Below are 15,926 nucleotides of genomic sequence, written 5' to 3' on the forward strand. Positions count from 1 at the left end.
CAAGAGGGAAGTAAAAAATGTGGTGAATTCCTGTCAACTGGTTAAAAACATAATACTCTGGTTTTGATTTCAAGTACCATAAGGACTGTTGTTTGTAACCAATGAAATAAAACCATCCAGGTGTCCCTGAAGTCAAGGGAACATTGGAACTGACTGCGATGGGTACAGTAGCTCCAGCAAGCGGGACGTGAAACATTTGTGTCAAACGGTTCAAAACACAATACACTGTTTTTGTTTTCAAGTACAGGAAGAATTCTTGTTTGTAAAACAACACTCTTTTTTCTCCTCTGCTTGTTACGTGTTTTAGCGAGAGAAGGGACTGACAGAAAATCAACCGTCTGTTGACGGAGACTGTCGGATCCAGTGTATGGTGTATTCACCATAATTGTATCCTGAGGCTTTACAGAATATTTTGAATGATTCTCCTGGCTTTTTTATTTGTGGGCCAGACTGGGTCAACACTACATCAGAGCGAACATCTGAAACCAAACAAAGAACAAGCTGGTGTTAGGATCGCATTTCTCCTGAATACAAATAAGTTAGTTTAAGGAAAAGAAATAAATAAATAAGAAATAAATCCAAGTTCAACTGAGAAATGTCTCTGACTTACACTTCAGAGAGAACACTGACAGTAAGAGCAGTGGAAGGATCCTCATTGTCAGCAACTCAGTGGACAAGTTCAGAATTGCGCCTGTGCTGGGAAGATCCAGACCCAGTGTGCCTGAGTGAGCACGTCAGTGCACAGATATTAAACAGGATGAGAGCTCTGTAGTTTGCATACACATACCAAGGAGGAGGTCCTTGCAAATAGAAACGCAGCTTTAGGTCATGTTGAGATGTTCAAAGAAGGCAGATACCAAAGTTTTTTGGCTGTTTTTTGTCCTCCAGTCTTGTGTTGCCCAATCTCTTCATTCGGTTAACGAGGAAAAACAATTGCTTTCTGTCAGAACCTGCCTACCGTCCCCACAATATTGATACGTCAACAATAACAACTTTTAGAAGATATATTAATAGTTAGACAAATCAGGTAAATTAAAGGTACAAATCAGCCTTAAGAAGCCATGAAGTAAAACGATCCAGGTGTGTCATTGATGTCAAGAGGGCATTGGAACTGGAATGGATGGCAGAGAAGGGACGACAGGGTTCTCCAAGAAGTTTCGACGATTTAGGACAAACAGGTACTGAAGACCATGAGCTGCAGCTAAACCAGGATTGGCCAGACCCATGTCCCTCTAGCAGCCAATGAACGTCAAGTCACTCCACTGCACTGAACATCTTCCTAGAGACCTTCTGCTCTCCCACTGACCTGCTGCTAAAGGACATTTTTATAATATATCATTACCTACACTCTTTTAGTTCTGATCATTTATATTTGAGGTGTGCGAATTTCGATTACCAATTGACACTGCTGCTTCTCTGCCAAGTTGTCTGCTGTGGCGTATGAGGTCTGTAGCATTGATGCTTACTGTACAGTAGGTAACAGATTCTCTGCAGCCAGTTTCCTCTGTTCCCCAGTGAAAGTGACTGAGTACAGTCTGTGTTTCACTTCTCCACTGGCCCCTGTATGGCAGTTTAACAGCTTCCTGAGTCTGTGACCATGAGCAATGTCTCAGGGGTAAAGTGGTTTCCGCAGACTGGAGCTCAATTGCTCAGGAAGAGATTATTAGTTTATCTCGTCAGACTGGGATACAAGCACTTGATGACATCATACTAGAAGCTCTGTCTAGACAAATGTCAGAGCAGCATTAAGATAAGATAAGATTCCTTTATTGGCCATATACAATTTCTTGTATTAGGAATTTTTCTTTTCACATACCCCAACTTGCTCTCCATGAGACACACAGGTACACAGACAGGGAGAGAAGCTTGGGGTCAGAGTGCATGGTCAGCCAATTATACAGCACCTGGAGCAGTTGAGGTTAAGGGCCTTGCTCAGGGGCCCAACAGACTAGGATTCCTCTGTCAGCCATGGGATTTGAACTGACAACTTTCCAGCCACAGGCGCGGGTGCAGATCCTTAGCCACAGTGCCACCACTACGTCCCTTTATCAGCATCAATTAGCCCCTTTATCTAGCATTAGAACTGAGAAGAAATGTCTTCAAAAATTATTAAATGGTTTGCTTGGAAGAGTAAAAGTCTTGATGGAAAAAAACTATCATCACTTACAGTACCATGTTTTGAATAAATAATCCATACATATTTCACCATCCCAGTGGTGTGTGTTCAGCAAAACGAAATGCTGCTTTAATCTATACTGGGAAACAGAAAAGTCTTAGACAATGCTGCCCCCCTGGTGGTGCAGTCACAGCCCATAAATGTGAGCATTCTCATTGGAACACCACTGAAACCTGCAGACTTAATTTCAGATTTGATCAAAACACAAACCCTGCTCCACAAGATGGCATGAAACGAGAACAGATTAGATTCGTCTTCAGGTATAATGAGAATGTCACACTGTAAAATCACTGACATCTGAAGCCCTTTTGCTGTGCAGGTGCGGAATACCAAGTTCATTTCCCATCCACAAGATTCTCTCAATATGACTATCAGCAAGCAGAAACAAAAGGCAAAGAGGAAAATTTAGACACACAGGAGGTAAAACTGCAGTTACAGTATATTAATGTTAGAATGAGGGGCAATCAAAGGTAGAATACCATGCTATATGTTTGTGCTTTAACCATCACTTTGTTTTCACAAGGATATAAGTGTGCTTTCACAATGGTATGTAGCTGTATGAGAAAGATCTCACTGTTCTTTTTCCACGGAAGCAGTGTAAGTGGGAAGAGGTGTGTGAAGAAGTGATTTGCGCTGGAGTGCTTACTGTATGTACAGTAACCACGATTCTTCTCAATTCATGGCATGTCACCCTCACTACACCTAGAGGGCGCTTTATTTTCCTCCTGTTCCTAGTTCCCTGTGATTACTCATGTCTTTCTGGTGTGTCTTGCTGTGTAGCCTATTTATTTCCTGCTCCTGCTCTGCCACTCACTCAGCATTGATGTTCAGTTGCCCTGAGACCCGCCTAGCACCAGGTCACTCCTGTCCTTGGCCTGAGGGCATAGGTTTCTATACGGCTTCTCCTGAACAGCTGAGCCCAGGCTAACCCCCGTTTCGCCGCTACGCATAGGGTCTCTGTCGCTCTCCTGCCATTCCAGGGTTCGTCCTTTCGAACATATGTGACACCTACCAGGCCTTCGAAGCTCCTGTAAGAGTTGGGCCTTCAAGCTGGGGAGGTATTTCACTCATAAAAATAGGAAGAACAGAAAGTGCTGTAGGCTCAGCCATGCAGCCATGACACTGTGGTTTGGTGGTTTTTGTCAGGGCTCAGGCTCCAGTTCTCTCACTGTGCATATCGAGCACAGTAATACACAGCAGTGTCTTCAGATGTTGGGTTGCTCATCTGTAAATAAGCCATGCTGTTGGAATTGTCCCTGGTGAATGTCATTTTTCCCTTGACAGCATCTGCATAGCCAGTGCTGTAGCTGCTAGTAATGTATCCCAACCACTCAAATCCCTTCACAGGAGACTGTCGGATCCAGTTTATGTTGTAATCAGTATAAGTATATCCTGAGGCTTTACAAGATATTTTGAACGATTCTCCTGGCTTTTTTATTTCTGGGCCTGACTGGGTAAACACCACATCAGAGCGAACATCTAAAACCGAACAAAGAACAAGCTGGTATTAGGATCACATTTCTCCAAAATACAAATCAGTTAGTTTAAGGAAAATAAATAAATAAATAAATAAATAAATAAATAAATAAATCCAAGTTCAACTGAGAAATGTCTCTGACTTACACTTTAGAAAGAACACTGACAGTAAGAGCACTGGAAGGATCCTCATTTTCAGCAACTCAGTGGACGAGTTCAGAATTGCTCCTGTGCTGGGAAGATCCAGACCTAGTGTGCCTGAGTGAGCTCATCACCGCACAGATATAAAACAGGATGAGAGCTCTGTAGTTTGCATACACCTACCGAGGAGGAGGTCCTTGCAAATAGAAAGTCGGCCTTTAGGTCATGTTGCAATGTTCCTAGAAGACAATTAATGAAGATTTCTGGATGGATTTCATCCGATCTTGTCTTGCCCCATTTCTTTATTCAGTCGATGAGGAGAAACAGTTGCTCTGTCTGAGGGCCTGGCTACAGTGCAAATAATATATTATCACACTGTATGTCTTTAATAATATCAATCTTGTGAAGAAATATTTATAATATTACTAATGTGAACAGTTCAGCCCATAGTTAGACAAATGAAGGTACAAATCCATTTTAAGAACCAATGAAATAAAACCATACAGACGGGCTGGTATTGTGTCACTGAAGTCAAGAGAGCATTGGACCTGGAATGGAGGACAAGGTTCTCCAGGATGTTTAGAAGATCTTATTAAAGCCCAGAACAAACAGGTACTGAAGACCATGAGCAGCAACCGGACCAGGATTGTGCAGATTTATGTCCCTGTAGTAACCAATGAACGTCAAGTCACACCACTGCACTGAAGATCTTCCTAGAGATCGTCTGCTCTTTCTCTGTTCTCCACAACCTGCTGTTAAAGGACATTTTTATGATACATCATTATTTAACACTTTGTTTAGATTTGATCATTTATATTCAAGTTGTGCTAATTTTAATTAACTGTTGACACAGTTGTTGACACAGGACTCTGCTGTGGCACATGAGGTCTATAACATTGAGACCTACTGCAGGTTACAGATTTTCTGCAGCAAATTTCCTCTATTCTCCAGTGAAAGTGACTGATGGTCTCTGTTTCACTTCTCCACTGGCCCCTGTATGGCAGTTTAACAGCTACCCGAGCCTGCGACCACAAACTCTCTCTCAGGGGTAAAGTGGTTTCTGCAGAGAGGAGCTCAGATATTCAGGAAGAGATGATTAGTTTACCATGTCAGGCTGGGATACTAGCACAAGATGACATCATACCAGATTCTCTGTCTAGACAAATGTCAGATGGGCTGACTAACATTAGACGTGAGGCTGAGAATAAGTCTTTGGATAGTATCAGATGATTTTCTTGGAAGAGCCTTGATAAAAAACACTATTGTTTACGGTTTTGATTGAAACATTCAGTCATATTTAACCATTCCAATGGTGTGTGTTCTCTGAAACAAATTGCTCCTGGGGATACTATTAAAGGCTCTCTCTGTTCTGAACAACAATTTTAAAAGAAGGAACAAGGAATAGGTTTATTCCATGCTGAAAAGAGAAGAGAGAAAATACAATGTTTCGGCTGTGGAGCCTTCTTCAGGTTCTTCGAGTTCTTCACACTCGAAGAAGGCTCCACAGCCGAAACGTTGTGTTTTCTCTCTTCTCTTTTCACCATGGAATAAACCTATTACCTGTTCCTTTGCAGCCTATGCATGATGACGCAGCCCCCCACCTGAACTAATGTTAAAAGAAGTCTTGGACAATGCTGCCCCCTAGTCATGTTCCATTAATGTGACAATTCTTACTGAGACAAGATAAGATCACTTTATCGGCCATATACAATTTCTTGTTTTAGGAATTTGTCTTTTTGCATACCCCAACTTGCTCTCCATGAGACACATAGACAGGGAGAGAAGCTTGGGGTCAGAGCGCAGCGTCATCCATTTATACAGCACCCCTGGAGCAGTTGGGGTTAAGGGCCTTGTTCAGGGACCCAACAAAGTAGTATCCCTCTACCAGCCATGGGATATGAGCAGGAAAAACTTCCAGCCACAGGCACAGATCCTTAGCCACCACACCACCCCAAAGCAAACACCCCAGATGGGACTCGAACCCACAATCCCTGGTTTAGGCCCCTGGGGCTGCAGGTTTCACTTCTGATTTCATCAAAGCACAAATTCTGCTCCAAGAGCAGACACAAAACAAGAATAGTTTGCTTTTGCTTTCAGGTATAATATGAACATCACTTTGATGTTCATCACTAACATCTGAAGCCCTTTTGCTGTGCAGGTGTGGAATAGCCAGTTAATTCCTCATCCGATGTATGCTCTGAATATGACCATGACTAAGCAAAAAACATACAAAGAGAAAACTTTAGAAACACAGGAGCTAAAACTATAGTTATATTAATGCTGCAATGAGGGGCAATCGAAGGTAGAATGTGATGCTGGATGTTTGTGCTTTTACCATCACTGTGCTTTTAACAAAGATCTTACTTTGCTTTTGCTATAATGTCAGTGTGCTTTTAACATGCTACAGTTTGTAACCAGCCTTTTTCCAGAGCAGCAGTGTACTGTAACAGGGGTACTTATGCACAGTAATTATGACTTTTCGCTTGCATCATCATGGCACGGATCGCTGAAGGCAACATCTACTCTGCCAACCCAGCTGGATTGTGTGGATGTCCAGTAAGGAGATTTACATGCCCTTGTCTGAGTCATCAGTATAGCAGTGTTGGCACATGCTGCCTCGCCATGCTGAGCTTTCAGTTTGTGTCACTGGGGAGGTTCTTGTACAGTTCCTGCATGAACGTCTCTCACTGTGACTCTTTGGCGCAGTAGTAGACGGCTGTGTCTTCTGCTTTTAGGCTGTTCATTTGCAGGAAGAAAATGTGTCGGGAAAAGTCTTTGGAGGCTCTGAAACGGCCTTTGATGGCATCAGCGTGATATTCTGTATCACTTCTGCCACCTATGCTGGCCAGCCATTCCAAGGCTTTCCCTGGGGCTGTCTGTCGAACCCACACCATCCAATAGCTGTTGACATCAAACCCAGTGACTTCACATGACAGCTTCAGAGCCTCTCCTGGCCTCTGGACTTCTGAGGCCGTCTGACTGAGCACGATGCTGGAGTCAGCACCTGGGGTTACAGAAGGACAATAAGTAGAAATAAAACCACACAGCAGCCCCTTAATTAATATAAGCATTGGCGAAGCTTGAGGACAATAACGACAGTTCGGAGGAAATGCCCTGCAGCTTATACCCACATGTCCAGAGGGAGCAGTGTGCCCACAGATAAAGAGCGAGACTCGTGAGGAGGAACATCATCCCTGGCAGCTGGCGATTGCTGTAGCCACGCTCGTTCTCAGCGCTGTGGTTTTATTGTGGACGAGGGTGTGAAGTTTTTTGCATCATCTGCCCACGTGTGGCCAAACCCAGTCTTCATACAGCACATTTTGCAAAATGCATCAGTAGCAGCTTTTCATAAATCGAGCATCACACCCTTAACACCACGTGTGCAGGCAAGTACTGCATATCAGCAAATTACAAGATTGAGCATATCTGATATTATTTTACAATTTAACATGGCAAAGCTGCATGTCACAGCTGCAGGGCTGACAAAACGTATTTAAATGTAATAATTTAAAAATTTATAATAATTATATACTGCGGTGCAGTGACTAAGGATCTGCATCTGACACTGAAAGGTTGCTGGTTCATATCCTGTGGCCAGCAGAGGAATCCTACTCTGTTGGGCCCCTGAGCAAGGCCCTTAACCCCAACTGCTCCAGGGGTGCTGTATAAATGGCTGACCCTGCGCTCTGACCCCAAGCTTCTCTCCCTGTCTGTGTGTCTCATGGAGAGTAAGTTGGGGTTTGTGAAAAGGCGAATTCCTAATACAAGAAATGTAAAGTGATCTTATCTATAATTTATACAGTATATTAGTTTCACAGTTTTGGTGTGGTTAGAATATTGTCAGATATCTCCACTAAGAACTCTGTTTCTTCATCATATAGTCACAAAAAACTAGCTGTCCTTCAAATATCTAATGTTTCATGCAAAGTCAATTACAAACGCAAGAGTCAGTAAAAATATGCTGTTGTGTTGGCAGTAACGGTACTTCTGTTACTGCTGCTGTTTCTGGAGAACACCGCCCTCTGGTGGACACCAGTGAAGCTAAAACACTGATCTGCAATTGTGCAACCCGTGCAAACCCTAGCTGTCAAATGTAAAACGCACAATTTAAACTATTACTAGTCAGCACCTAATCTGGTCACATTTCTTTTGGATGTGGTCTTAAACAGCACAACACCTTCATAGCAATACCAATATATAGTGCTATAATACCATCCACCATGACTATTACACCTGGTGTGCACAGTATGTATTCATAACAATACATCAGATTAGAGGCTATAGTACCATCTCTTGAATGTTGAAAAAGGAGGTTATAGAAGATTATGAATGTGATTGTAGTACTGCCTCTCTCTTGATATGCTGGCTAAAGAATGACTTGGTCCCTTCACTGCTCTGTTGACTGAACACCTGTAATGGCACAGAAGTTAAGATCTTCCTTTGTTGCATTAATGTGATCGTGCATAATGCTGGCAGCTCTTTGTAGTTGACACCAGGTGGCAAACTACAAACTCAGAGTTCAGAACAATACTCCCTGCTACAGACCTCTTTCTCACATGGACCATGGGATATATCTTTAGCGATTCCAATACCTCTTTTCAGTTTTTTCAGGAATTCCCATCCTACATCTTCTCTCATTCGGCACACCAACTTTATAGGAGCCTTCCTTCCAAACAGGTAAACCCTACTTCAGAACTGTCTTACTTAAGACACTGCAAGGTCTTTTCTATTGATTTGGAATATACTTATTCATGTTTGTGATTTATCTGCTTGACCCAGGCTGCTCAGGCTACTAAACAATCCAAAACTATTTTGTGGCAAACAGGTTCCCGGCTAAGTGTGTTTCTGTTCTTTCCTTGCCTGACGTGTGTTAACACTCTTGATCCTGATGGTGCTGTCATTTGTTTTCATTGTGACAAATAACATACAGTATATGGATCTATAATGATCTATAAAGATTTGTCAGCAACACAGTTTCTAAAAATGCTGGCTATTAATACTGTACTGTGCTTATATCCATTTTGTAACTGTTTTATCCAGTACAGGGTCATGGGGGACCAAAAGCCAATGCTGGCACACAATAAGTACAAGGCCTATTACACCCTGGATGGGATGCCTGTCAATCACAGGACAGATAGAGACCGAACACACATCAGGGCCAATTTTCCCAGAAGTCTATTGACCCATCAAGTCAAGTCTTTGGACTGTGGGAGGAAACCCTTGTGAACACGGGGAAAACATACAAACGTCACGAAGATTAATAATTTAATGAATGGGCTAATTTAAAGGACACTGCAAGCTTCTAATCTACTAGGGTTTACATCCATACATTCAGACACACGTCAAGTACATTCCCTGATTTTAAAAACAGGTCTTTTTCTGGTAATGCTTTAGAATGGGACACACTCCTAAGTCATATGTTAGTTGTATATACATTGTGCACACACTATGCATATACTGTACATTAGCACTTCAAATTCTGTATGTTGGAATACCCCTGTGAAAATACACACAGACCTCCTTTATCACTAATAAGGCTCATCCGGTAATAAGCATTTACTAGCCCTCAGCAAACTGTTTCAGTTTCAGCCCATGGCTTCCAGGTGTCTCCTCCTCCCTGCTGTTTCACAGTTAACCAAGAGAAAACACACTAGAGTCTGATACGAGCTACTTGACTGAGCAACTTCAGCTTGGAGGGCGATTTTCAAGGCTTTCTGCTCTCTCATTTGAACTAAATGTCATCCTAAATCTTCAATGTGAAGTTTTATCCGGAGATCATGTGAATATGAAAGATGTTTTTAATGTCGGAAGACTGATGGGAATAAAAGTAGCCGGAGTTTTGGATTTGGAGTGCAAGTCACACATGACCCAAAAAGCTTTTCTTGAGCTGCTGAAGTATTTAAAAACAATGAAACATTTTCATGTCCTGTTAATGCAATCAAGATATTTTTTGTGCAGTCATGATATGTGTTAAATTTAATAATTTATGCTGTATCTAACCTATCTTGGCTCCAAAATCCAGATCCAAACACAGAGCAGGCAGAAAAGTGGAGGGATGAGATTGGGGTGTCCGAGGGGTTGCTGTGGGTGGGGGGACAGCTCCTACCAGCTGTGATGTTCTGTCTCTTCCAGGGAAGCCTTAGCCTCACAAGCTTTCTCCCCTGAACACTGTCAAGCTACCATGAGTTATTGGATTATTTTTTTATTGCTGACAACATTTAAGTTATCCTTCCGAGACTTCTATATCTAGATTATTACTGGATACAATGATGGCCTCAACCTCCTGTTACAATAACATTATGAATTTTCCTATGGGTATTTAAGTTTGAGCTCGATGTTACCCAAGTATTAATACAGATTTGACACAATAAATCAGATAAATCAGTGGCATTAGAACAGGACCATGTGGCAAAGCCCAGAGGTAAGTGCCAGCAATATGAATTAAGGAGTGTAAGAAATAGGCAGTGGTTCTCCACTACTTCATGTAAACTAAATGCACAGTGTGGCTGAAGGCACACTGGTCTTGCAGTAAAGGAAAACATCAGAGATTACAGTGCTGATCAGACTTGGTGGAATTTTAACATATCATTTGATACTCACAGGGACAAGATTATTTGAACTCTGAAGGTGATTGTGAAAAATACCTTGGTAAAATGTAAAGCTTCCAAAAACCTTTTTATTAAACTTATGGTTGATTTTCAAACAGAGAGCTTAAATAGTTTCTCAAGGTTATTTACTATTGTTTCTACAATATGCTGTATGTATATATATATTTGCATGGATATACTGTACACTAATGGGCTCAATACAATCTCCTCACATTGCTAAAATGGATAGATACTGTATGTGCATCAGATGTGTAACATTTTTGAAAACTCTAATAATTCCCCCAGCCAGCACCTGCATTCTGTTAAAAAGGCGTTTATCAAAGAAACATTGACATGTGTATCTGCTGTAAAGATAACTGGGTGATCTTGCACCATTACTACAAGATTAAATCATTAAAATGATCAGGCTCAGCAAAAGCCAGAAGACTCTGTACGTCACCATCGTGAACTAAAGATAGAGTCATGAGAGTCAGTTGCTATGCAGGTGCATCCTCTTCACACAACAGTGACCTTCATCAGAGCTGAACCACTTCCTCAGAGAGCAACGCCCTTCCAGATCTCAGCCGAGCAAGAAAGACGTCACCAGGTTGTAATAATGATGATTAAATAATAAGCGATGGTGTTGCTTATGTATTTACAATGAAACCAGTTCCCATGGAGAATGCCAATGAAGCTGAATCTGTTTCTTCACAAGTCTTAATTAACACTCATCCTTAGTGTTTGTTAGCCTTTTAATTACAAAACTTTAATTCACATGAATACCTTGATTTCCAAAAACAGAACTTGTATTTTTTCTCATTTAACACCTCTCACATGTAGATAAAAGAAAACACACAACATTTCCCCACCATGAGGATTTGCTCTTTTCTGTTTATTTTTACTTTTTAAGATAAAGACATACAGGCAGGCTCAGGTAAAAACCAACAGAACTCTGTCAATGGAACCTCTCCAGGACCAACATCTTCTGTTTCATTTGGCCTGTGCTCAGTCTGATTCGGGTTATTAATTAAGAGGAACTGCAGCAGCCTCTGTAGTGTATCTGCTACAGGTCCACGTGCTGGTCTTCTTTATCTGCCACATTTACAATACCGTCATACAAATATTATTCGGTTTTTTTAACTTCGCTTTAAGGTTTAGGGTCTTCAAGTGACAAAAATGCATTAATGAAACATTTATAAACTGAAAACATTCTAATTGCTTTTAAAAACGGTATAACTGATCATTAGCTGGTCTTCGTTACTTCTCTTTAATATTCAGACTATTGTATACTGCATATTGAATACAGTAAGGAACGTCCATGTGGAATTTCCTGCCCTTTAGATCTTTTATCTTCACTCAGGAGCGCTAAGTAACGGAAGCGCATAATGCCATCAAGGGAAAAGATATTTAATGTGTTATCTCGCAATTGCAAGATGATCTTGTTGAAGAAAAGCACGGGAAAGTACATGAATCTCGTAGCTGATCATCGGCGTGTAAGAACAAACTTTAAAATCGTGCAATGCCGTGCCTACAGAAGAAGCTGTGGAGAGCTCAGCTGTAACTGTTTGACAATGTGCAGCACCGCAAAATGCGCACGGACTGACTTTCCACTGGGGTTAAGTCATAATGACACATTACACTTTATACAGTACAGTACCTAATTTTAACACATTCTTTAAAAGCATGCAAACTCTCAGACTTCTCTTTAAACAGGAGAGACTGTACTTTGCAATCGATTCCGCTGCTTAAAATTGAAATCCATCTAAAGATAATATAGGTATTGTATGACAATCGCGGCGTTTCATGATTAACGAATAAATTACACAACAATTCAATTCATGATATATCGTAATTGCAAAATGCCCTTGAAATATTTTTTTTTTCGTTGATGGTAGCGATGCGCTTCCATAATGAGTAAATTCCAAGGAACGATTAAATATTTCCAAACTCACTGAAAAGTATTTTTTCCCTTTAAATCAGCATTCTTTCCTCACCAAGAAGATTTGTCTAATCAGCGTTCTTGAATAGCAGTTTATGTCATAAGAATCAGAGGTTTTATTTTCGAAAATGTCCATCAATATAAACATGTCATGTTACCTGGTTCGGATCCGTAAAGTCACTATATTTCAGCAATGTCATAAAATGTACACTTTCATACATGTTGGCCTTAGTTATGCTGTTAATTTCTGATCTCCCAATCACTGAAAAGCCTTCAACATAAATTCAGGTTTGCGCTAAATTTACTACATTGAAAATACTTCAGTTTTCAAGCTGCCAATTATGTGCTACGATATATAGAAACTGAAATAAAGACTAGTAAAAATGCTGTACATATTGGATCAATCTGTGTTAATAACCATACAATTAATCACCGGTAGTTGCTACAAGTGAACTAGTAATTCTTGATTTGCCATTGATAGTCCCGACGAATGTTTATTGATGTTTATTAATGACCCACTCAAGTTGTACAGGATTTAAAATGGAATTTGCAATCCTGAAAAGAAAGACGATCTTTGTGTTTAAAATCTCATATTTTTACATTAAGGCTATTGCATCAATGTCTGAATTGGAGAAAAAAATGGTTTTCTGCAGTATTTTTTAAACTATCTGTTGTTGTCCAACATTGCATTACCAAAAGCAATTAATTATCTGTCAAATACAACAACAGGTCGGTATTGCTTGCGGTGAGGATTAAGCGTAGTGACAGGGAAAACATGGGAAAGGTGGAGGTACGGTAAAATAACAATATTTGAAAGACACACAAAACAGAAAGTGTAAGCATGGTGGTAAAGTCACATTAATAATTCCTCATACCGAGATCATTCGTCAAGTGAAACATTGCAAGAATCTGCACTTCAAGACAGGCTCTCGAGGTACTGCCCTTTCGGACGACGCTCACCGTGAAGAGAAGACATCACTATAAAAAATAAAGACTCGGCGATCGATTGAATGTTGCCAGCTGTGCTCGTCTCTCCTGGGACAGGTATTTCCAGCCTGGAAACCGATACTCCGCGGTGAAGGACGGCGAGAACAGGGACGCGGCGCGGCCGGTTCTTTCCTGGAAACAGCGGGTCTCCGGCCCTCGCCCGCAGGGAGGGGGGCAGCCCGTTTCTATTTGTGAGCCTGAGAGTCGTCTCTAAGCCACCGAAAGAGCACAGGATGAGTGTTCCAGCTTGAGGTGATACCGTGAATTATAAAAAAAAAAGTTCTGCAATTTACAGATGATCTGAATAAAACGGCTCTAGTGAAAAAAAAAAATACAAAGCTGAAAGAGGCAGCTGCAAAAGCTCCTGAAACCCTGACGGGTTTTATCTCGCAGTGAATAAAAGTAAGAAAAAACAACGGTAAAACCCATATCCTGTAGAATCTGGGTCAAGTGTAATATTAAGTACATTTTTAATTAAATAATTTGGTACGTATTGTTTTTTTAATCGCGATGCAAACGCACGTTTGTTTTTAGAAAGCCAGATCTGAACATTGCCGCGTTTCTGAAATTAGATCGCAGCTGCATCCTATCTGTCTCACGGTGTGCACAGTTAGAACATTTAAACCTTTTTCCTTCTTTCAGTGAGCATGTATCATCTAACAATGAATTTACTTTAGATAATAAATTAATAGGAAGAATCAAGAAATAGTCTTAGCATGACACTTCATTAATGCAGGGAAAACTCAGTTGTTAATGCTGAAGTAGCTATTAATAAAGTGATTGAATATGTCACACAATACACTGCACCTACAGTAGTAACCGTTAAATCGTAGTGAATAAAATTTAACAATAGCACAGTGCAAATAATAGCCATGCAATTAATCCTACAGTAAATAAAGGTCATTTCTCACTGATAACTAATACAGTGATAAACGTCGCTTACTGTAGTTCCAGGTTTTTGACTGTATCAATGTTTTCTTCATATGTTACAAGAAGGTGTTTGTATCTGGATTTGCAGCCGCTATGGTAAAGTGTTAAACACATCCTTAAACACTTTAAATTATCTTTATCAATGGATCAGCCAGTTGTTTTTACATTTATAAAATATTAGAGATGAACAAGCTATCTTCTAGGGGTAAGAGGTGATGTTCAGGCTATGGTCTGGATTAGGGTTTTGTTACTAACATTTACAGTAATTAAAATAAAGTATGTTCCATATGAATATATTGCATATTTCCATGTAATACTTTATAATAATGTGTAATAATAATTCAATGTATTATTGGCATGCACACCTTTTAGGCTAAAATATGGTATGATCAGATTTAAGGTTAAATATAATTTAAGTAAAAAATGTCAGAAAACAAGAGTTTATGTTAACTCAGGCAACATGGTTTGGGGGCAAACCCTTTCTCTTAGCAATTTTCCTGTCTGTTCGGGCTTGACAGTTTTTCCATTTCATCACTGTGAACTATACACCCCTTAAACAAGCCATTATCAACACCATATACACTGTGTTGCATTGTGACAATAGTGTACATGATAACAATTTAAATACAAAAGCTTTAAGCAGTAAAAGAGGCTGAAATATGTTTATTAGAATCTTGCTACATCTTATACTGCACATGGACTCGTGGGTACTGCCTCACTCCCTGACTGACCAGTTTTCTTTATTCTCTCTTGCAGGTGATGTATTATCACCACACTCCCAGATCCAACACACTATTTCACAGGCTGAGGCTCAGACTCACAATGAAACGTCTTTTCTGAGTTTCTGAGTTTGTACGAATGGGGCTTGATGGCAGAGCTCAGTCAGGGAAAGAGTGATGCTGATGTTTCACGTGCATTTTATAGAGCCAAAACATTACCGGCATGTGCTTTACGTGATATAAGACATCAAAATGCCTTCTGAACACTGTACCACAAAGTCAAATTTAAAAAGCCACATTTGAGCCAACACCGTATGAACTATTAAAGGTATAGAAATAATGTAAATGCATAGAACGTTAACATGTAAACACATTGATTTATTATGTAAACATAAAACATAAAATAAAAATAAAATACCTTCAATGCACATATAGCCAGAAAAATTAATTAATATTGAGGGTGGTTAAGGTTAAAAGAGCTCAATTTAAATCAGGCACACAGAACAACAGTCAGCACTTTTGTTGACTATATATAATGTAAATTAATATTTAGATTATATTTTTATATATCAACCAAGTGGTGGTTGGATTTGCAGCTCATGGAGAGTGAGAGAATTTCTCTACAGTTAAAGTGTTCTTTGCTTTTAGGTACCGTATATGACAACTGTTTGCCACTTTTGGTAAATTGTTCAGAACAATTATGAACTGGAAAAGGTTTGCTTGGAATTAGAACAATAGGAATGTGATGAAGTGTAAGCACACATCTGTACAGTAACACAGGTGTATGGATTACCATAAACACGATTAAATTCAGCACGTTTGTTCATTTTTCTAAAAGCCTCATTTTGTAATAACAACAATAACTCTGGTCTTTGTAAGGAGAGCCAAGAGAAACAGAGACAGGCTTGCCTGCACAGTTCCTCCCGTTATTCGGAATCAATGCGCTAGTATTTTATTTGGGGGTGTGTTTA

At 40.2% G+C, this 15,926-nt stretch overlaps 1 long non-coding RNA gene across 3 annotated transcripts; it reads right to left on the reverse strand.

The window, feature by feature from the left end:
• Positions 1–352: 352 nt before the first annotated feature.
• Positions 353–7,102, reverse strand: LOC148659788 (uncharacterized). 3 transcript variants are annotated; one of them, XR_015939329.1, is made up of 4 exons: positions 6,925–7,102; positions 3,800–6,797; positions 611–3,655; positions 353–479 (listed from the first exon to the last, which is right to left on the reverse strand). It is a non-coding gene; the product is annotated as an uncharacterized LOC148659788 (long non-coding RNA). The 3 variants fall into 3 exon arrangements; XR_015939331.1 differs by having other exon boundaries at positions 5,928–6,797; positions 6,925–7,096; XR_015939330.1 differs by having other exon boundaries at positions 3,189–3,655; positions 6,925–7,092.
• Between the last annotated feature and the right edge of the window lie 8,824 nt (positions 7,103–15,926).

Source organism: Lepisosteus platostomus, chromosome 6 (assembly GCF_059453375.1).
Source record: "Lepisosteus platostomus isolate fLepPlt1 chromosome 6, fLepPlt1.hap1, whole genome shotgun sequence".
Classification (NCBI taxonomy): Eukaryota; Metazoa; Chordata; class Actinopteri; order Semionotiformes; family Lepisosteidae; genus Lepisosteus; species Lepisosteus platostomus.